Source organism: Leptinotarsa decemlineata, unplaced genomic scaffold (assembly GCF_025532065.1).
Source record: "Leptinotarsa decemlineata unplaced genomic scaffold, Ldec_3_MD MMD2_tig00000010_RagTag_RagTag, whole genome shotgun sequence".
Lineage (NCBI taxonomy): Eukaryota > Metazoa > Arthropoda > Insecta > Coleoptera > Chrysomelidae > Leptinotarsa > Leptinotarsa decemlineata.
This window is the reverse complement of record NW_027412538.1, coordinates 4,081,864-4,105,756: the sequence shown is the minus strand read 5'-3', so window position 1 is coordinate 4,105,756 and position 23,893 is coordinate 4,081,864. Positions and strand designations below refer to the sequence as shown.

At 35.5% G+C, this 23,893-nt stretch overlaps 1 protein-coding gene and 2 long non-coding RNA genes across 4 annotated transcripts in view; 2 read left to right on the top strand and 1 right to left on the bottom strand.

The window, feature by feature from the left end:
• side-IV (sidestep IV) overlaps nt 1-23,893 on the top strand; it is a 794,218-nt gene that overhangs the window by 199,384 nt on the left and 570,941 nt on the right. The window lies entirely within an intron of this gene.
• Nucleotides 12,032-14,380, top strand: LOC141480800 (uncharacterized). Its single transcript, XR_012464570.1, has 2 exons — nt 12,032-13,656; nt 13,993-14,380. It is a non-coding gene; the product is annotated as an uncharacterized lncRNA (long non-coding RNA).
• Nucleotides 20,594-22,942, bottom strand: LOC141480799 (uncharacterized). Its single transcript, XR_012464569.1, has 2 exons — nt 21,318-22,942; nt 20,594-20,981 (listed from the first exon to the last, which is right to left on the bottom strand). It is a non-coding gene; the product is annotated as an uncharacterized lncRNA (long non-coding RNA).

Sequence of the window (23,893 nt, the reverse complement as noted above, 5' to 3'; positions counted from 1 at the left end):
TAGAAACAAACATCAACAGGCGACTTTCTATTGTATGTCACCCATATTTGGGATAACGCAATCTAGAAACATGGAGAGTCAAGAGCTGTGCGTTTGATATTTCTCAGACCTTTCACCGTGTGTGGTATGAAGGTTTGTTGGGCAAACTTTGATGCTATGGCTAGTCGGGTCATTTTGGTATATGTCTCTTCAGATTCCTGGAAGAACATTCTCTGCAAGTGGCTGTCGATGGATATCTCTCGAATACTTTCACCACCAACGTTTCACATCTTCATCGGCAGCAGGAGTTTGGAGATAGGAACGTCACTTGCAACCTTGATAGCCTGAAACATCGAGGAATTGTTGGAGATTTGTCTCTCTTCTATTGATACTTCCACGGGAAGCATTCAAGTGACTTGATAGATTTGATTCCACCAAGAGTGGTACATATCAGAAATACGCGATGGACTATGGCTGCTCATCGTTTTGAGATGCAACTCAGTACACCTCAAACATCACTGTCAAGGAACGCTTTCATTTGGAGAATTGCGTTCATGTGGAGTGAACTTCCTGAGAACGTTTTTCCAAATCTCCAGCGATTCAAATCCAATGTGAATCGCTACTACTTTTGTTTAAAAAAAAAAACTAATCTAACATTTATCATGAGCTTTTATTAAAGAAAACTAAATTTATGCTATTTCTTCTGAAAATGTAATCTTCTTCAATGAAAGGATAAACTGGAACCTGTGGCATAGAATTCAAAACAAGCTCTTTTCTGGAACATTCAAACAGCGATACTCTTCTTGAAGACTATTCTATCAACCACTACTTCTACTCCTGAAGACGCCAACCTAGTCAGTCGAACGTATGTCGAAAATAGTGTTACAGTTCTACTGCTTGTGGATAATAATAAATTTTAGTTCCGTAATTGAACAATACACAATTAATATCACCACTCATTTCAGTGGCTAAACAAATTCTCAGAATTATCCGTACTGAGGTCCTTGCTATATTTTGAACTTGAGATATCTGTTATCTCTTCAGTGATAATAAATCCTGTATCACCTGGATTTCATAAGTAATCAAGAAACAGCATTTCTATTATTATTCCTTGTCTGAGTAAAAAATTAGAGGTAAGTGGAAAGCTGCGGTAGTCTAATCAGAAATTGGAATTGTTAATTTAAGCATGATCATCCAAGATGGAAGAGGATTATGAACTGTTATCAATGGTCGCATTCATCTCTTTAATCCAAAAGTTCTCCAGCATTTTCAGTGAGTTTGAAAAAGTCAAACACAATGTTGGATTTTATAAGCCTTGCAGTTTTCAATGAAGGCAAATGAGGCATATGTATGGAGATTCATTAATATTTGAATCTAGCAGATGTAATTGAATGCAAAAAATAATTCGAAAAAATAGATTACATCAACATTGGGCAATAACATTGCCTTCCAAAGGGATACAACGATTATAGTGGGCTTAGAATTTTTGGATACCATTTTTAAAGTACGAGTTGTCTTTAGCCTCAAAATTTGTCTCAGTTTCGACGTGAACGTCTTCTTTGGCGTAAATTTGTTTCCAGTGATCATCCTCTTGTGGTCTGAGAATAGAAAAAAGGTGCCGGTGGACAGATCTGAAGGATACGGTGGATGCGGAAGCAATTTTGCCATCATTTTCATTGATTTGTGACACGGTGCATAGTCTTGATAGAATAGCATTTACTTTTTCAATGGAGTCATTTTTTTTAATATGTAATAGTCACCGTTGATGGTTTTTTCCGTTTTCAAGATAGTCGATGAATATTATGCCATGCGCATCCCAAAATAGCCAACCGTTACATCTTTGCACGTTTTGGAGTCGATTCAGCAAGTGGGGTACACTCAGATGACGATAGTGTTGATTCTGATGTTGAATGAATGAGCCATGTTTCATCCATTGTTACATATCGACGCATGAATTCAGGTTTTTTACACGCTTTATATTAGCTTCACCTGTATGTTGTATGTTTGTTTGTATGTATGATTGTTTGCTTGTAACTCTCAAGTTCGGGATCTGCATCGACAGAATAATCGGCATTATTGATTCATCTATTCGCGGGCAGATGGCGCTGTACGTGACCTCCTTGATATTTCTTGATCTATTTGCGGGCAGATAGATAGACAGATAGATTTATTGAAGCTTTCAATTTGAACAATTGATAAAACTCAAGTCATAAAAATGATTACATGAACAATACAAATGTCAGTTATTATTAATATTAATAAAAGCACGTGGTAAAGGTAAATACAAAGTATATGAAAATGACAGGAACAAATAAGTAAATATCACAGATCGAAAACACGTTTTTCAAAAATTTATTTTGTCCGATCTTATTTTATAATCAAGGGTGAATGATTGTAGAATTTAATTGATGCGTAATGCGGCCCATGCTCTGTGTTTTTCAATCTATGTTTAGGAACAATATAATTGGATTTCTGTCGGGTGGAATACTCATGTCTATATTTGTCAAAATTTGAGACAAATTATCCGAATGATTTTTTTCGGCAGCAGACAATTGCCGAACATGCATAACACTTTTAACTTTCATGCCTCTCACCAATGAACCAAACATACTGAACAGCTGAGACTGTGAACATATGCTCTAGACGAGTATACCAACATCAAAAATAAAAAAAAAATTATCCAATGTACGTAGCCCGCGAAATTTGAAAAATCTACCAATTTTTTTGGACGGTCCCCTATGAATTTAGAGAGTGAAAATGTGATGAAACTATGTATATACTTCTCCAAACTCTAATCATCCTATGTCTCGTCATTAGCTCATTATTCATAACCGAAGTAAATTCTAATCGTTAGATCAAACTAGTGTACCATTTATGATTTTTCATGCACGGTAAATAAAACATGAGATTATCAACCAAATGAAAAAGTACTACTAGAGCAAGATAGACCAATCCGTAAATAAACCTAGCGTTATTTGGCAGATTATCAAGCAGCCCCTCTCTAGAGAATCCCCACAAGATACCCGGTTCTCATCTGATCAATTGAATGATTATTTTGTAAACATTAGTAGCAATATTCCAAAACAGCTTGAGAATACTTCAGTTGATCCAGCGAAACTTACTTCATCTTATATACAATTCTATAAAAGTATTTTCTTCACGCCTGTAGACTCCACAAAAGTTCGTTATATTATTGGGACTAACAAGATGTTGGAAATCATGGAAAAAGAATTAGTAGAACATGCTCTGAGACAGGTGTATATCTCGAGAAGCTTAAATCCAGTAAAGTGACCCCTGTATTCAGAAAAGGAGACAAAAATGATATAGAAAACTACCGTCCCATCTCAATAATCTCAACTTCATCCCATTGAGGCTGCAATGAATAGTGGGATAATACAATTTATGGACTCGAACGACTTGCTCTCAAAAGTCCCAGATTGGATTCAGAAAAAATCTATCTACATCGCATGTCACATCTGATCTGGTGCGAGCCACGGTGGATGCCTTCGAGAGGAGGGAAACACTCTCAGCCGTATTCTGTGACCTTTCGAAGGCATTCGACTATGTGTCACACTCGACTCTACTCGATAAACTTCCGTACTATGGAATTGGGGGGAAAATAGCCGATTTGATCGATTCTTACCTATCCGAACGAAAACAGGTTGTAGAACAAAGTAGTGTGAGATCTGCAGCAGTAAGTGTAACAGCAGGTGTGCCTCAGGGGTCGATCTTGGGACTCCTACTATTCCTGATATATGTTAATGATCTTCCAAACTATATGAACCCCCAACACGATTCAGTATGCCGATGATAATAATATTTGTGAAAGTCACCCTGAACATCAATATCCAAAGCAACTACCTGACGAGCAAGTTATGCTTGAATGTCAAGAAAACTGAAACAATTACGTTCACACTAAAAGAACTGAAGGCTGTCAAAAATCCATTAGGTTTTTGGGGGTAACGCTAGATCAAAAACTTGATTGGAAAGAACTCATCAAAGATCTCTCTACTAAGATGTCCAGCACTCTTTATCTGCTTCGTTGAATTATTGCATTTTTTTCCTCTTACGTTTCGAGAGCAGTTTACATGGGTTATTTCAGTCTAAGCTGTCATACTACGGATTGGTTTTTTGGGGACTTGCAACTGATTGGGAAAGGATATCCATTTTACAAAAACGGCTATCAGAATCCTGGGAAGGCCAAAACGAACTGACAGCGGTAGACTTCTATTTAAAAAAATATTATATTAACCGTTACGACTATATACATATTTCAATATCTTGTCTATATCAAGACACAAAATAACCCCTCAAGTTGATCACATTCGACCAGAAATGGCCAGAATCTTCTTATGCCACATAAAAACTTTTTTACTATGGCGATAAGGCTCTTCAACCATCTACCACCATATATGAAGAAGTTACATATGATTAAATTAAAAAAAAGTATATAAATCCTGCTGGTTGATCTCTGCCCTTATAACGTAAGTGAATAGCTGCAAGTTTTAATGCTTTGCCTTTTAATGTGTATGTTTTGTTCTATATTTATCTACCTTGACGATGCTGAATCTGTATTGATAAAAAGCAAATACATTGATTGATTGATTGTCAGAATGCCGATACTTATCGAATCAATGTTGATTTTTTTCTAATCTGTAAATATCACGTTCTCTAGCATTATTACCCAACATTCCACTACCATATCAATGGTAGTACTGACAAAAATAAAATGCTAACCAATCATATCTACCGAATCTGTTTGAGTGAATAATAACGTCAGAATTGCGACCTCACCTATTTTTGACTACTCCGATTGTTGAATTTTTCCACCATTCGCTGTTGAACAAATGTAAAATCAATTGCTAATAATGGAATCGTGTTGGGATTCCAGAGGCAGCGTTCAATTTGAATAACAAAATCATTTCCAAATGAAAGAGGCATTGTACATTTCCATCAAAAATTCCATTATCACAACCAGTGATGGAAAGTGCGAAATTGAAATAAAATGAATTTCTGTCGATATTTTGATGCGATTAATTTTCTGTTGAGTACTTTTCAACTATCAATATGAATTGTGGAAAAAATGATGTGCATAGTTTGAAGAATTTCTTTTTAGTAGATTTTCCTTTGGTTATGGACACTGAGCATGTATACTTCTGTATCTGGGAATCTACATGCTTGATCACATGCTTGATATCTCCTCGGGGACACACACATATGGGGATAAAAAAATATATTGAACAATATATAGGGCGGTCCAACAAAAACTTGAGCCCCCACTTAAGTCAGAAACGGGCAAGTAATCGACAATTTCATAAAACACGCCAATTTTCATTTCTAGGGGGATTTGATCTGATATACATCCGCCTGCTGTCAACAGCTTTCCCCCCTATTTTTTTAAATGGCATGGGGGGTCGAGTGACACATTATTTGGATGGTCTTCTGTTATGTCCCTTACGGAAGCGTAGAATGGCCAAAGATTATTTGTTTATTTGATTCAGCATAATTTCGACTTAAACGTGGAAATTGCGACTTTTATGTCGTAATTTCGACTTTTATCGTCTGTTTGAAGGTGATTGACAATGTTTCATGATAAATTTCACTAGTTCGGACTTCCATTGATATATAAAATGATCTGAAATCCCTGAGACAACTAAAGAAGAAGAATTAAAAATGAATAGCTGAAAGTAACAATTATATCAAACAAAAATAACCTGAAATGAAATTAGTGAAATAAAATACAAGTAAAAATAGGACGATTGAACGAAAAATAAAGAAATAAAAATGAAAATAAAATAAAAAGTTGAGAGATTCCAAGCCACGTTAGTTCACGACGTTTTGATCGTTAGTATCTACAATCGTCTTCGGGTGATGACTGGACTGATTCCTCCGAGAGATGACTATTTATGGGTAGTTCGAGTACTTTTACTCATCCCCGCTTTCCATTTCTTCCGCTTCACTGATTCAGTGGGAGATGACCGTTTGGCGGGAGTTGGCCATTTTTTGCTTGATGATGGGTTTCCATATGTTGGGTATCTCTACGCTGGCTTGGATGAATACGTTGTTGGACAGCATGTAGGCGGTTTCCTTGAATTTTCTCCTGAACCAATGTTCCTCTCTGTGTATGATCTCAGCTTGGGACCACTCGATGTTGTGTTGATGGGTCCAAACATGGTCTGCTATTCCTGATTTGCTGGTTGCCCCTCGCTGTGTGTGTTTCTTTTGCTCGGCCATGCGAACATTCCATGGCCTCTTAGTTTCACCAATATAGGATTCTTCGCACTCACAGGGTATCCGGTGAATGCAATTCATGTTGCTTCAAAATCAAATTGAGTGGTGATATTTTCGTAACATACGAAATCATATTTTTATTATAACAAAACAAAAAAAATTGTGTTCAATGACTGAGGTTTTAAAATCGATATTCAAGCTTTAAAACATCAGGGCGGGTCTAAGATATCTAAGAACCCCAGAGGGAGTGTACCATGTAGGTGTACTCAGAACTACTATTCAAAACTCTATCGGAAGCTGAAAGAAATTCAGAAATACTGAAATGATTTTTAATGGAAGAAATAGAAAATTAACAGTAATGAAATCTGGCTACCTGCACTATAGGGTCATTTGATTCAACCAATTTGATATCCGCAGGTTACGATCAATGAACCCAGGAAAATACCTCAGACAGATTGAAAGGGTATATTAACTTTCAGAAACAAATTAGAGGTAAAAGCTCAATCGAAACAGATATTTCCATTTAAACATTGAATTACATGAAAGGAATACTTTCGAAAGAAATAATTCTATATGAACGCTGAATTATATGACAAAACACTTTTCTCTATTCCATTTGAATTCAAAACATTCGTAATGGAATGAAATCAGATATCACTTACAGGATTCTCACACAATATAATAAATAAAAGAAGTAAAATTTCATTTATATGCAACAGTTCTCATCGGTGGATACCCGATCTTCCGCAGTAAGACACTTGAGTTTTCGACTCTTCAGTACCAAATACGTATAACATTATAATAAAAATATAAAATTCGTAAGATTTCCTCATTTTTTCTATTGAGATGAAGAAGTAGAAAGCCAAAACCTTCCTTTCCCAAACTTCGGAAAAGGTAATGGTAGATAGTATTTGTGAGGTTTTTTTTGTTTCCAGCATTGTTTTCTGTTGATTTAATTTCCAATTTTTTCTCATCTCAGAATGAATGCAATAAACGGTAATTTGAATAATTCAACCGAAACATTCATATTTTCCAATCTGTTGAACCCAAATACCAAATTTTCCAGATTCCTCTATCATTTCTACTAATATGAAATAATTTACTGCGTGTTTACCATGCAACCATCGATTAATATGCTTATTAAGGGATTTACAATTTCAGAGAAAACTAGTTATGCACAATTAATATCGGTAATGGTGTTTCTATGCGAATGTGATAATTCTACTCTCCTATTGGACAAGTGAAGCCGGAATATTGCGGGTATTCGAAAAACAATCAACATATAAAATAGTTATAGCAAAACCGATCGGAATTAATGAAATTGGTGTATCATGGAATATGCCAATGCATTAAAGGACATTTGACTGGCATATTAATCACGTTTTCCTGAAAAATATTCGACGATTTTGCGGATGTATTCATGGATAAATTAATATGATGGACGATTTGTTCATTCGACCATAATAGTCCTTTATTTGTGAAATACCAGAAATAAAATGATAAAAATGCGAAAATTACACAAATGTTTTTGTTATTGATTATGATGAAATGTCGTCAGGAAAGAAATGTCATAAACTCAGCAGATTCAGTTTATTTCTTGGTATATTGGTTTTCTCATCCGCTATACATCTGAATTCCAGGTTCAACCGAGTGTCAGATGTTTTCAGATGTTCGACGTTTCGGCTTCGACTTTGAAACCATTTTTAAGACGGTATAACTACACTAAGGTCTCAATCTGCCTACTTCTGAGGTAATGACACATTGTAAGGGTTTTGTGACTTGACGCCAGGGTCTCAATATGCCTACTCTCCAATTTTCGTCGCTGGTCTCCGCAAGGGTCTCAATCTGCCTAATCTTAAGTTCCACAGACTCTGATCTGGTATTAATTTGCCTAGACAACTGGAGAGACGAACCGGTGGTGATAACGAGGGTGGAGTTGATAGTGAGAACATGGATCTGACTTGCCGAAGCGTGAGGTGCAATGTTGTGGGATGTAAGGCGTGGTAGTGAAGAAGGTGATCGTTCTGAATAATGCCGTATGTAGTCGTATGTTTTTTCGATGGCAATGGTTTTCGTAGTTTATTGTGTGACCTGTTTCAAGATGATTTTTGAACAGGGATGAGACTTGATCTGATTTACGGTCAAACACCGATCAACCAGACTGATAGACCAGCCACAATAGATTCAAGGAACTACACGAACTTGAATCCGCTCTTCGCTCAAAAGACTACTTCGAATCTATAATAAAGAAAAGATAATTGTAACTTTCTATATATTTTACCACTTTTATCTGTAAGTAACGTTAAGTAGGCACTGAAGTTTCGTTCTATGAGGAAATTTTCAAATTTCTAGATTAATGTATTTCAATTTAGAAGTTGAAAATGTCTTGAATTGATGGGGTTATGCTTTTAGGAGTGAATAATTTTTGGGAAATAAAGGTTTTGGCCTCCTACTACTCCATCTTGATACAAAAAGATGTGGGAATCTTCCAAAGAAAGGAAGGAAGTGATCAATTTGAAAATAAGTAACTCTATACATGGATGTGTAGATCATGCAAAGAAGCAACTTTCAGAAACGAACTGGAAAAAAGCCCTCCTGGAACAGCTACTCTCATATAAACATTGAAATACACGAAAGAATAAAATGTTTTCGAAACAAATACTTTTATATGAACACTGAATTATACAAAAGATAGTTTGTAACGTTAGTTACAAATGAAAGTGGTGAAGAACATTCCCTTTTCTTCATTATGATTTCCTACCACATGGTAACCGCTACATCCATCAATTTATTCCGAATCCAATCTCCAAAGATCCATCGAACCCATAGCCAACATCCCAAACAACCCAATCAACAGATGGACCACCCAAAAGCTCCTCCTTCTGCTCATGGAGTAACCAGCAGAGTGACCTTGATTCTTGTTTTACCTGGTTCAGGACTTACATCGGCCAGAACAACAGACGTTATGAACATAAGCGTGCTGTCCTGTTTGTATTAAAATATTGGACTGATTTTGCGTAATGAATGTCAGATGAAATTGGCCAATATTTGAAGACATCCAAGAGTAAATAGGCTGCAAGAGTTCTGGCCCATTCCTTATGGAGATTAACATGGGAAAACGGCTAAGGTTCATTCTGCAATTTTTGGTTCCTTTCAAGGTCACGCGTACGGCAGAGTCCAATCCGAGCGCTCCAAATTGTCACGTGACCCAGATGCATCGTCGCGAGTACACCACACTGGCGCCACCTATGAGTCACTAGCTGAACTATCTATTGGTTGAAGAAGGACACTGTAAACACTAGACATATGGGTGTTGTCATGCGACGCAGTATGCGCAGTTGCCGGTTTTATGATGTCTGTCAATACGGATCGGTGTCTGTGCAACTGTCAAATGTCAATGAGGGTGCAGGACGGTGTCTGTGAGGGGGAAACGTGTGACGTCATCGACGCAGGATGGAACGAGTATCGTAGCGATTCAAGCGTAGAACTCCGCCCCTCGCCCCCCTTAGTACTCCACATCACCGCTCAGGCCCCCTTGGTACTCCACCTAACCTATCAGCTCCCTCGGCCCCTTCAGTCACGTGATTTTAATTAAAAAAAGTTTATAGTAATGAGATTCGAACCTGGGTCGTCCGCGCCGTAGACATTGTCCTTAGCCTCTACACCATCGTAAGATATTGAAGTTAACTGCGAATGTTGGGTATTTACAGCGTTAGTTTTGTCGGGACCGAAATTGACTCATTCATTATACTTGACAGCATTTTTATTTTTGATTTCCATAGAATGTAATTGTCATTATCATATTGAAGATAGGAAAATATACTTAGATTTGGGAAATAATTAATATTTCATGTGAAGATGTGCATGTGTGTGTAAGAGCGAGAGGCGCGTGTGACGTAATCGATGCACAAATTTACGTGGATTTGCGTATATTGAGAGATTCATTTGAATAATTTATCGTACAGAATTGTTTCATGTTCTGTTATCAGTAACCGCACAAAAATAGGCGCTCGATTCATCGATACAAAAGTATATGGAAACACCAAAGTTATAGAACACACAGAGTCATCTATAAGTCACTAGCTGAACTATCTATTGGTTGAAGAAGGACACTGTAAACACTAGACTCATAAGACGGCATCTGTCAAATGTGAATACATGCCAGCATGGCAGGTTCGGCGTTGCCAGTTGTACAATAAATCATTGTTTATGGGGCAATGTGGCGTTGCGGTTTAGGAATTGATCGTGAACTACTCGACGAAAATTGGAAGCGCGAAAGTGATATATTAATAATAATGAATCAGATTTAAGAAAAAACATTACAGATTAATGAGGCTGTATCGTTTCAAAGTGTGATCCCTCAATGTTACAAGGTATCCCAAAATACATCATTGAAAACAAACATGGCGTCGAAGTGTACAGGGTGCGTCAAAATATATCATTTAAGGAAAAAAACATGTCGATTTGAAATATGATATTAATGTGTATACAGGGCGTTTCAAAATACATCATTTAAGAAAAAAACATGTCGATTCAACAGAAGTCTAGCGTTCCAACATGTCGGAAGTCTCGTATCTTTGTTAACCAAGTTAGCATCATCAGGAGAAAGAGGAGATCCAAAAGTGTCGAGAGGTTGAGCGTTGTGGACTCAACGTGAGGGCGCGAATGGGAGAGCGAAGTATTCGACAATGACATTTCAAAATACGTGGTTATCCGTGCGTTTTCGATCGTTTTTCGTGCGTTTACGATCGTTTTTCGTGCGTTTACGATCGTTTTACGTGCGTTTACTATCGTTTTTCGTGCGTTTTCAACCGTTTTCCGTGCGTTCATTCGTTACCGTTTCATCGTTATTGTCGTAACGGTTTTTCGTGTTTCAATATGACAGTCATTTATCACTTAACGCGTTTCGCTAACCAAGTTGGCATCATCAGCAAATGACTAACGTACATGCTTTGTCATATGAAGATTCATTTTGCGAATTTTCAGACTCTTGAACGGAACCTTGTGGAACACCCAACCTAACTTCTGTTGTTACAGAGTGGTGTCGGTCAGCCAATCAGAATGGAGAAATCAAATATCGCTCGATTGATTGTGCTAGATGAAATTGAACTGGAGAATGAGGGTCGAATAATAATAATAATAGTGATAAAACATTAAAAGCTTGAAAGTGACGTAGTCAGCGTGATAGGTGGTGGCGTGTGTGATAATGAATGAGTTATTACAAAGAATAATAGCGCAACTGTCAGAAGGGCACTGAGTTGTATATTTACTAATAATGATCGGATCGTCGCATACGGCATGTCAAATGAAAGGATAAGAAATGGAGAATTCGTCGACAGAGAAAAAACAAATATGGCGTAATGAATATAATATCCAACGCCTAATGTGAAATAACATAGGAAGAATTGCAAATTCAACAAAAATCACTGAAAAAACTTGTAATTAAAAATTGTTGGGTTATGAACAACTATAAGTTTATTCCAATTGCAGAAGCTTGATGCAAAACACAGAATTTATTGACAAAGAAAATGAAAAAAATCATTGGATACTGAAACATATGATATATTTGGATTCCTTAGGGTGAGAAGATTTCGAATCCATAAAAAAACGACCACTTCCGGTGTCCACTTCCGGTCCTCCGATTTCGATGACTTCAACATCAATGGATTCGTTTAGATGTCATGAAACATAATTAATCATTTGTCGAAGCCAAAAGGGCCTTATAACCTATTTTCATTATACTAGCAGCAACAGACCGATGTGGGTACTCATTTCAAATGATGTCATTTGTAGATTATGAAAAGTATAATATCGAGCATAGAAAGAATTGCACATTTGAAGAAAATCATTGAACATATTTGAAATTAAAAGTTGTTGGGTTATGAACAACTACGAGTGTAATGTAATTGTAAAAGTTTGATTCAAAACACATAATTTGTTGACAAAAAAAATGAAATAATCATCGTATACTGAAACATATGGTATTTTTGGATTCCTTAGGGTGAGAAGGTTTCGAATCCGTCAAAAACAGGTCACTTCCGGTTTTACTTCCGGTCGTCCGATTCCGATGATTTTGACATCAATGGATTCGTTTAGATGTCAAAAAACATGGTTAATCATTTTACGAAGCCAAAAGGACCTCATAACCTATTTTCGCTATACTAGTCGCAACAGGTCGGTGTGGGTACTCATTTCAAATGATTTAATGTGTAGACTATGGAAAATATAATATCGAGCGCCTAATGTGAAACAGCATAGGAAGAATTGCAAAGAGAATCATTGAAAAAACTTCGGATCGTTACGTACATCATGTCAAATGAAAGAGGAAAAATTGAAGAATTCATCAACAACGAAAAAACAAATATGGTGCAACATGTCAGAAGGGCACTAACCCACATCTTCATTAATGATAACTGAATCTCAACGTGCAGCAAATCAAATGAAAGGGAAACGAATGCAGAATTCATCAACAGAGAAAAAAAAACCGAGACGATGCCAAGAGGGCACAAAGTTGTATCTTCACTAATAATAGTCGCATCATCACATGTAGTACTTCAAATAAAATGGGGAAAAAAAGCAGAATTCATGTGTTTGTTGCGCTATTCAAATCCAAGGTGACATGGATCAATGTCAACGCTGAATATTCATATAACAAAGACTCTTTGATTTTCTTTTGTTTCATTTCAGAATATGTCATCACTAATTTTTATATTCAAACCCAAAGTGACATTGATCACTGTCAATGTCGAATCTACATCCGGAGATATGCAGTTCTCAAAGCGACGAAACAAAGGCTCTTTGTTTCATTTTAAAATATGTCATCACTTATTTTACTATAAATACGTCATGCATGGCGAAATGAGTTAGTTGCATCCGTTGAAAGTGATACCAGTGACAAGTGCACCGATTCTATTTGAAAGTAAGTGTTTTAGGTTTGACTCTTTCCTCAGATGAATTTATTCAAATGTAATTTAATTGAAAATTGGTGAGAATTGTTGGATCATTTGGTTTCCAAATTTTTTTTCGATATATATATGTTGGATGATTTCAGTCAAATGTTTTACATGTCGTGGTTTGTTTGAGATAGTATTCGCATATATTGTGAATCAAAACATAAAGCTTTCATTTTTTATTTTTCACAGATGGATTTACAAAAGTTGAATGCAAGTTCGATCGTGAAGAGAAAGCCAAGTATCAAAGTAGCAGATTTGCCTGTGGAGATGCCGCAGAGGATATTCACTGGCAAAATCGTGAAAGGAAAATTTGGTGAGGCGGTCTTGTTAGATTTGGGAGATATAGTATCATTTCTGCCCCACCGAGTGACGGAGGCGTATCGTCCTCACTTAGAAGAATTTTCATTAGGAAAATACACTATTGTGTTCAAAGGGTTAATGGACATTGGGAAACCGAATCTTGTCGTTTCATTTGAAATTGTACAAAATTAAGGTTAGTACTGTTTCCAATTTTATAGGCAAAGAGTTTTTGGGTGTATACAATATTTTTCATTCGAGTCAAAAATTCTCACTCACAGATATGATCCGCATAAAGTAGTATTTCCTTACAATATTTTTCCTTCACTTAGTACGTGCAGAATATATGTTTTAAATTCTTTATTTTGGATGACACTTGATTTTTTATTTTCATTATAATTGTAGCAATTAGGTACTTCATGAAAGACATTACCCTCTCTGTTGCCAAAAAAATTTTTTTAGTGTATGTTTTTATTGAAAAATCGAATTTATTTCAGTGTATTTTTTTATTGAAAAATCGAATTTATTTCAGGATAATACATCAACGTGTGCAGTATCAGTCAGAGTCATCTCAACAACAACATTCAAAACCGTCATAGCAACCTTTCCAGAACGAGATTCAAATCTCAGCAGTTTCCATTTTTTTCAGTCTATAGTTGCACATTATGAGGCTAGAATTTGTCGATATTCAGTGATTTGTTGAACAAACTGCGTCTATTCAATATATAGATACACAACCGTAATGAATTTGGAAGACTTTGAAGATTCATCGTGGTGTGTTCCAAAATTCAAGAAAAACACGCCGTTCTGTATGGGTCATTTCAAAGGAAATTTGTTCAGCTGCAGTCTCAATAACGTTGATATTTTATATAAATGGCTTTATAATATACTACCAAAATAAATAAAATACATATCACACACATCTTTTTTTGAAAATGAAAACTTATCTTATACAGGGAAAGTTGTCAAAAATATGCAATAACAAAACATTATATACCAGATTTTATAGAGATGAAGAAACATCATATTGAAAGATACTAAGTTGACAAAAACAGGATATTTTAGAAATAAAGGAAATAAGTTTATCTGTCATTTTATATTCTGATTCGTTGGGTCGATATAACAAAAAATGGCATTTTATATCTTGAATTTTATTCAGGACATTATTATAGATGATTGACATTTGTCATTGAATTTCAAGTGTGATATTTGGAAATTCATTTCGTATTGTAGTTTTTTCGAAATTCCCATTCAAAATAGCATCCTTTGATATAGATACCACCGGACGAGTCTATTATGTGTAGATAACCTGAGTTTCAATTGTTCGGAGTTCTGAGTTCTTGTACATATAAACATAACAAAGTAACGATACAGACAAATATGAAAAATCGTCATAAAATAATTCAAATCCATTCAAGTGAATACATGAATTGAAAGATATTTTAACCTCAACTTCGATATTCTGAAACAAAAACACACAGTATTCACAATTCCATCTTTCGTTATTCCAAGTTCATAGTCATCAAAATTGATACGATTATAATATATATATAGGAATATAAAACTATCTTCAAATACAGTTGCATGAATGCACATCAAGCATTTTGTCGTAGTACGGTGACCGGGGCAAAGTTACAACTTCAGCATAATATGAATGTTTATAAATATTAGGGAAGGTCAAGATCATCAACAGGTATTAAGAAATTCATTCGGTGTCCAAAGCTTTCGGAATACAATGCAAATAATTTTCTTTATGACTATTCGTTCGATATTAAATATTATTACCTCAAAATATATCGAAATCATAACACGTTTGCGATTCATTTTTTCAGTTACATTTGAAAAGTGAGTTTCAGTTTGCAGAAATAATAGCCCACACATGTTGGAAATTTTGCCATAGTGTGGTGAAAATCGTATTGAAAATTCTACGAAATATAAGCGCATACATACAGAGTGAATCAATATTTGAAATATGTCGTTTGGAACCCCCCATAACCCTTCTCTATCGAATTTTGGCAGAAATAATGCTGAGTCGTATTGTAGAGTTAACGTTCGAAATTGGGGAAAGTGAAGTATTCAACAGTTTTGCGTGCGACGGTTTTGCGTGCGTTTTCGAACAGTTTACGTGCATTTATTCGTTATCGTTTCGTTGTTATTGTCGTTTTTTTTTCCTATTTCAATATGACAGTCATTTAACACTTAACGCGTTTCGCTTACCAAGTAAGCATCATCAGGAGATGAATAAAGTCCACGCTTTATCGTATGAAGGTTCGTTTTGCGAATTTTCAGACTCCTGAACCGAACCATGAGGAACAATCAGTCTAACTTCTGGTACAGAGTGGTGTCGTAAGCCAATCAGACTGGAGAAATCAAATATCAGTAGAATGATTGTTTTAGATGAAATTGAACTGAAGAATGTGGGTCGAATAATAATAATAGTGATAAAACATTAAAACTCAACTTGTATTACAGAGTGGTGTCGGTCAGCCAATCAGAATGGAGGAATCAAATATCGGTCTAATAATTGTGTTAGATGATATTGAACTGGGGAATGTGGGTCGAAAAATAATAATAATGATGATAAAATATTAAAACTTCGAAAGTGACGTAGTCAGCGTAGGAGGTGGTGGCGTGGTAGAAAATGTGTGAGGATTTGTGGAAATGAATGAGTTATTAGAAGAAAAAAAATGGAGCAACTGTCAGAAGGGCACTAAGTTGTATATTCGCTGATAATAATCAAATCTTCGCTTACAGCACGTCAAATGAAAGGACAAAAAATCCAGAATTCATTGACGAGAGAATACAAAGATGGCGCAACATGTCAGAAAGACATTAAGTCACAATTTCACTCATGATATTTGGATCTTAACGTGCAGCACATCAAATGAAAGAGAAACGAATGCAAAATGTTATCGACAAAGAAAAAACAAAGATGACGCAACATGTCAGGAAGGAACGAAGCCACATCTCCGTTAATGACAATTGAATCTCAACGTGCAGTACATTGACTGAAAAAGAAAAAAAATTCAGAATTCATCGACAGAGAAAAAAAAACAAAGACAACGTAACATATCAGAAGGGCAATGAGCCGTATTTTCGTTTATAATGATTTGTTCTCAACGTACAGCACATCAAATGAAATGGAAACGAATGCAGAATTCATCGACGGAGAAAAAACAAAGATGGCGCAACATGTCAGAAGTGCACTAACCTGCTTCTTTGTTAATAAAAGTCGCATCGTCACGTGCAGCATATCAAAGAAAAAAACAAAAGAGGCAACCAAAAGGGTACTGAACCATATTTTCGTTAATAATAGTCGGATCGTCGCATTTGACATGATACATTCACTCAAAACTGAAATGTTCAGAAGATACCAAAGGAGATCTTACGGTGACTATAAGTTCTGGTATGCTTTGTTAGGTATCGAATGATGCGTGCAATTTCTTTAATTCCAGCGACGTGATTATTCCAAGATATATTGGTGTCCATTTGAACCTCAATAAACTTATTGAAGCAGAAGGTGGAACCCCAAAAAAATATCAGATATAGTACAACAAGTCAGTGAAGAGCGGCTTTTTTCTGCAGAAAAATGTTTGAATTTCTTCAAATTTTCCAAATATCTGTAACAGAAAGACAAAACTCAGCTACGGAACGCTTCTATCTACTAAAGGTAAGTATGTGTCGGTAGTGTGTAACGAAGGTTTCCATTAAATTCACTGGTTGCGCCCTCTGGAGGATGTTTGTTGCGATACACCATAGATGACAATATTTATTATCATTTCGAATCCGTTGAATACAAGGGGTTTGGAAATAGAAAAAAACAACGTTTCAACGTTTTGTAGACGTGTTTGATGCTCTATGACCAACTCCCGTTATCCATATTTCCATTATTATTCCGATTGTATGACCACCAAACATTCAATTTTATTGGGATTGAAAGGAGCTGATAGGTTAGGTGGAGTACCAAGGGGGCCGATAGGTTAGGTGGAGTACCAAGGGGGCCGCTGGATGGAACGAGTATCGTAGTGATTTAAGCGTGTAACTCCGCCCCTCGGCCCCCTTGGTACTCCACCTAACCTATCGGCCCCCTTGGTACTCCACCTAACCTATCAGCTCCTTTCAATCCAATAAAATTGAATGTTTGGTGGTCATACAATCGGAATAATAATGGAAATATGGATAACGGGAGTTGGTCATAGAGCATCAAACACGTCTACAAAACGTTGAAACGTTGTTTTTTTCTATTTCCAAACCCCTTGTATTCAACGGATTCGAAATGATAATAAATATTGTCATCTATGGTGTATCGCAACAAACATCCTCCAGAGGGCGCAACCAGTGAATTTAATGGAAACCTTCGTTACACACTACCGACACATACTTACCTTTAGTAGATAGAAGCGTTCCGTAGCTGAGTTTTGTCTTTCTGTTACAGATATTTGGAAAATTTGAAGAAATTCAAACATTTTTCTGCAGAAAAAAGCCGCTCTTCACTGACTTGTTGTACTATATCTGATATTTTTTTGGGGTTCCACCTTCTGCTTCAATAAGTTTATTGAGGTTCAAATGGACACCAATATATCTTGGAATAATCACGTCGCTGGAATTAAAGAAATTGCACGCATCATTCGATACCTAACAAAGCATACCAGAACTTATAGTCACCGTAAGATCTCCTTTGGTATCTTCTGAACATTTCAGTTTTGAGTGAATGTATCATGTCAAATGCGACGATCCGACTATTATTAACGAAAATATGGTTCAGTACCCTTTTGGTTGCCTCTTTTGTTTTTTTCTTTGATATGCTGCACGTGACGATGCGACTTTTATTAACAAAGAAGCAGGTTAGTGCACTTCTGACATGTTGCGCCATCTTTGTTTTTTCTCCGTCGATGAATTCTGCATTCGTTTCCATTTCATTTGATGTGCTGTACGTTGAGAACAAATCATTATAAACGAAAATACGGCTCATTGCCCTTCTGATATGTTACGTTGTCTTTGTTTTTTTTTCTCTGTCGATGAATTCTGAATTTTTTTCTTTTTCAGTCAATGTACTGCACGTTGAGATTCAATTGTCATTAACGGAGATGTGGCTTCGTTCCTTCCTGACATGTTGCGTCATCTTTGTTTTTTCTTTGTCGATAACATTTTGCATTCGTTTCTCTTTCATTTGATGTGCTGCACGTTAAGATCCAAATATCATGAGTGAAATTGTGACTTAATGTCTTTCTGACATGTTGCGCCATCTTTGTATTCTCTCGTCAATGAATTCTGGATTTTTTGTCCTTTCATTTGACGTGCTGTAAGCGAAGATTTGATTATTATCAGCGAATATACAACTTAGTGCCCTTCTGACAGTTGCTCCATTTTTTTTCTTCTAATAACTCATTCATTTCCACAAATCCTCACACATTTTCTACCACGCCACCACCTCCTACGCTGACTACGTCACTTTCGAAGTTTTAATATTTTATCATCATTATTATTATTTTTCGACCCACATTCCCCAGTTCAATATCATCTAACACAATTATTAGACCGATATTTGATTCCTCCATTCTGATTGGCTGACCGACACCACTCTGTAATACAAGTTGAGTTTTAATGTTTTATCACTATTATTATTATTCGACCCACATTCTTCAGTTCAATTTCATCTAAAACAATCATTCTACTGATATTTGATTTCTCCAGTCTGATTGGCTTACGACACCACTCTGTACCAGAAGTTAGACTGATTGTTCCTCATGGTTCGGTTCAGGAGTCTGAAAATTCGCAAAACGAACCTTCATACGATAAAGCGTGGACTTTATTCATCTCCTGATGATGCTTACTTGGTAAGCGAAACGCGTTAAGTGTTAAATGACTGTCATATTGAAATAGGAAAAAAAAACGACAATAACAACGAAACGATAACGAATAAATGCACGTAAACTGTTCGAAAACGCACGCAAAACCGTCGCACGCAAAACTGTTGAATACTTCACTTTCCCCAATTTCGAACGTTAACTCTACAATACGACTCAGCATTATTTCTGCCAAAATTCGATAGAGAAGGGTTATGGGGGGTTCCAAACGACATATTTCAAATATTGATTCACTCTGTATGTATGCGCTTATATTTCGTAGAATTTTCAATACGATTTTCACCACACTATGGCAAAATTTCCAACATGTGTGGGCTATTATTTCTGCAAACTGAAACTCACTTTTCAAATGTAACTGAAAAAATGAATCGCAAACGTGTTATGATTTCGATATATTTTGAGGTAATAATATTTAATATCGAACGAATAGTCATAAAGAAAATTATTTGCATTGTATTCCGAAAGCTTTGGACACCGAATGAATTTCTTAATACCTGTTGATGATCTTGACCTTCCCTAATATTTATAAACATTCATATTATGCTGAAGTTGTAACTTTGCCCCGGTCACCGTACTACGACAAAATGCTTGATGTGCATTCATGCAACTGTATTTGAAGATAGTTTTATATTCCTATATATATATTATAATCGTATCAATTTTGATGACTATGAACTTGGAATAACGAAAGATGGAATTGTGAATACTGTGTGTTTTTGTTTCAGAATATCGAAGTTGAGGTTAAAATATCTTTCAATTCATGTATTCACTTGAATGGATTTGAATTATTTTATGACGATTTTTCATATTTGTCTGTATCGTTACTTTGTTATGTTTATATGTACAAGAACTCAGAACTCCGAACAATTGAAACTCAGGTTATCTACACATAATAGACTCGTCCGGTGGTATCTATATCAAAGGATGCTATTTTGAATGGGAATTTCGAAAAAACTACAATACGAAATGAATTTCCAAATATCACACTTGAAATTCAATGACAAATGTCAATCATCTATAATAATGTCCTGAATAAAATTCAAGATATAAAATGCCATTTTTTGTTATATCGACCCAACGAATCAGAATATAAAATGACAGATAAACTTATTTCCTTTATTTCTAAAATATCCTGTTTTTGTCAACTTAGTATCTTTCAATATGATGTTTCTTCATCTCTATAAAATCTGGTATATAATGTTTTGTTATTGCATATTTTTGACAACTTTCCCTGTATAAGATAAGTTTTCATTTTCAAAAAAGATGTGTGTGATATGTATTTTATTTATTTTGGTAGTATATTATAAAGCCATTTATATAAAATATCAACGTTATTGAGACTGCAGCTGAACAAATTTCCTTTGAAATGACCCATACAGAACGGCGTGTTTTTCTTGAATTTTGGAACACACCACGATGAATCTTCAAAGTCTTCCAAATTCATTACGGTTGTGTATCTATATATTGAATAGACGCAGTTTGTTCAACAAATCACTGAATATCGACAAATTCTAGCCTCATAATGTGCAACTATAGACTGAAAAAAATGGAAACTGCTGAGATTTGAATCTCGTTCTGGAAAGGTTGCTATGACGGTTTTGAATGTTGTTGTTGAGATGACTCTGACTGATACTGCACACGTTGATGTATTATCCTGAAATAAATTCGATTTTTCAATAAAAAAATACACTGAAATAAATTCGATTTTTCAATAAAAACATACACTAAAAAAATTTTTTTGGCAACAGAGAGGGTAATGTCTTTCATGAAGTACCTAATTGCTACAATTATAATGAAAATAAAAAATCAAGTGTCATCCAAAATAAAGAATTTAAAACATATATTCTGCACGTACTAAGTGAAGGAAAAATATTGTAAGGAAATACTACTTTATGCGGATCATATCTGTGAGTGAGAATTTTTGACTCGAATGAAAAATATTGTATACACCCAAAAACTCTTTGCCTATAAAATTGGAAACAGTACTAACCTTAATTTTGTACAATTTCAAATGAAACGACAAGATTCGGTTTCCCAATGTCCATTAACCCTTTGAACACAATAGTGTATTTTCCTAATGAAAATTCTTCTAAGTGAGGACGATACGCCTCCGTCACTCGGTGGGGCAGAAATGATACTATATCTCCCAAATCTAACAAGACCGCCTCACCAAATTTTCCTTTCACGATTTTGCCAGTGAATATCCTCTGCGGCATCTCCACAGGCAAATCTGCTACTTTGATACTTGGCTTTCTCTTCACGATCGAACTTGCATTCAACTTTTGTAAATCCATCTGTGAAAAATAAAAAATGAAAGCTTTATGTTTTGATTCACAATATATGCGAATACTATCTCAAACAAACCACGACATGTAAAACATTTGACTGAAATCATCCAACATATATATATCGAAAAAAAATTTGGAAACCAAATGATCCAACAATTCTCACCAATTTTCAATTAAATTACATTTGAATAAATTCATCTGAGGAAAGAGTCAAACCTAAAACACTTACTTTCAAATAGAATCGGTGCACTTGTCACTGGTATCACTTTCAACGGATGCAACTAACTCATTTCGCCATGCATGACGTATTTATAGTAAAATAAGTGATGACATATTTTAAAATGAAACAAAGAGCCTTTGTTTCGTCGCTTTGAGAACTGCATATCTCCGGATGTAGATTCGACATTGACAGTGATCAATGTCACTTTGGGTTTGAATATAAAAATTAGTGATGACATATTCTGAAATGAAACAAAAGAAAATCAAAGAGTCTTTGTTATATGAATATTCAGCGTTGACATTGATCCATGTCACCTTGGATTTGAATAGCGCAACAAACACATGAATTCTGCTTTTTTTCCCCATTTTATTTGAAGTACTACATGTGATGATGCGACTATTATTAGTGAAGATACAACTTTGTGCCCTCTTGGCATCGTCTCGGTTTTTTTTTCTCTGTTGATGAATTCTGCATTCGTTTCCCTTTCATTTGATTTGCTGCACGTTGAGATTCAGTTATCATTAATGAAGATGTGGGTTAGTGCCCTTCTGACATGTTGCACCATATTTGTTTTTTCGTTGTTGATGAATTCTTCAATTTTTCCTCTTTCATTTGACATGATGTACGTAACGATCCGAAGTTTTTTCAATGATTCTCTTTGCAATTCTTCCTATGCTGTTTCACATTAGGCGCTCGATATTATATTTTCCATAGTCTACACATTAAATCATTTGAAATGAGTACCCACACCGACCTGTTGCGACTAGTATAGCGAAAATAGGTTATGAGGTCCTTTTGGCTTCGTAAAATGATTAACCATGTTTTTTGACATCTAAACGAATCCATTGATGTCAAAATCATCGGAATCGGACGACCGGAAGTAAAACCGGAAGTGACCTGTTTTTGACGGATTCGAAACCTTCTCACCCTAAGGAATCCAAAAATACCATATGTTTCAGTATACGATGATTATTTCATTTTTTTTGTCAACAAATTATGTGTTTTGAATCAAACTTTTACAATTACATTACACTCGTAGTTGTTCATAACCCAACAACTTTTAATTTCAAATATGTTCAATGATTTTCTTCAAATGTGCAATTCTTTCTATGCTCGATATTATACTTTTCATAATCTACAAATGACATCATTTGAAATGAGTACCCACATCGGTCTGTTGCTGCTAGTATAATGAAAATAGGTTATAAGGCCCTTTTGGCTTCGACAAATGATTAATTATGTTTCATGACATCTAAACGAATCCATTGATGTTGAAGTCATCGAAATCGGAGGACCGGAAGTGGACACCGGAAGTGGTCGTTTTTTTATGGATTCGAAATCTTCTCACCCTAAGGAATCCAAATATATCATATGTTTCAGTATCCAATGATTTTTTTCATTTTCTTTGTCAATAAATTCTGTGTTTTGCATCAAGCTTCTGCAATTGGAATAAACTTATAGTTGTTCATAACCCAACAATTTTTAATTACAAGTTTTTTCAGTGATTTTTGTTGAATTTGCAATTCTTCCTATGTTATTTCACATTAGGCGTTGGATATTATATTCATTACGCCATATTTGTTTTTTCTCTGTCGACGAATTCTCCATTTCTTATCCTTTCATTTGACATGCCGTATGCGACGATCCGATCATTATTAGTAAATATACAACTCAGTGCCCTTCTGACAGTTGCGCTATTATTCTTTGTAATAACTCATTCATTATCACACACGCCACCACCTATCACGCTGACTACGTCACTTTCAAGCTTTTAATGTTTTATCACTATTATTATTATTATTCGACCCTCATTCTCCAGTTCAATTTCATCTAGCACAATCAATCGAGCGATATTTGATTTCTCCATTCTGATTGGCTGACCGACACCACTCTGTAACAACAGAAGTTAGGTTGGGTGTTCCACAAGGTTCCGTTCAAGAGTCTGAAAATTCGCAAAATGAATCTTCATATGACAAAGCATGTACGTTAGTCATTTGCTGATGATGCCAACTTGGTTAGCGAAACGCGTTAAGTGATAAATGACTGTCATATTGAAAC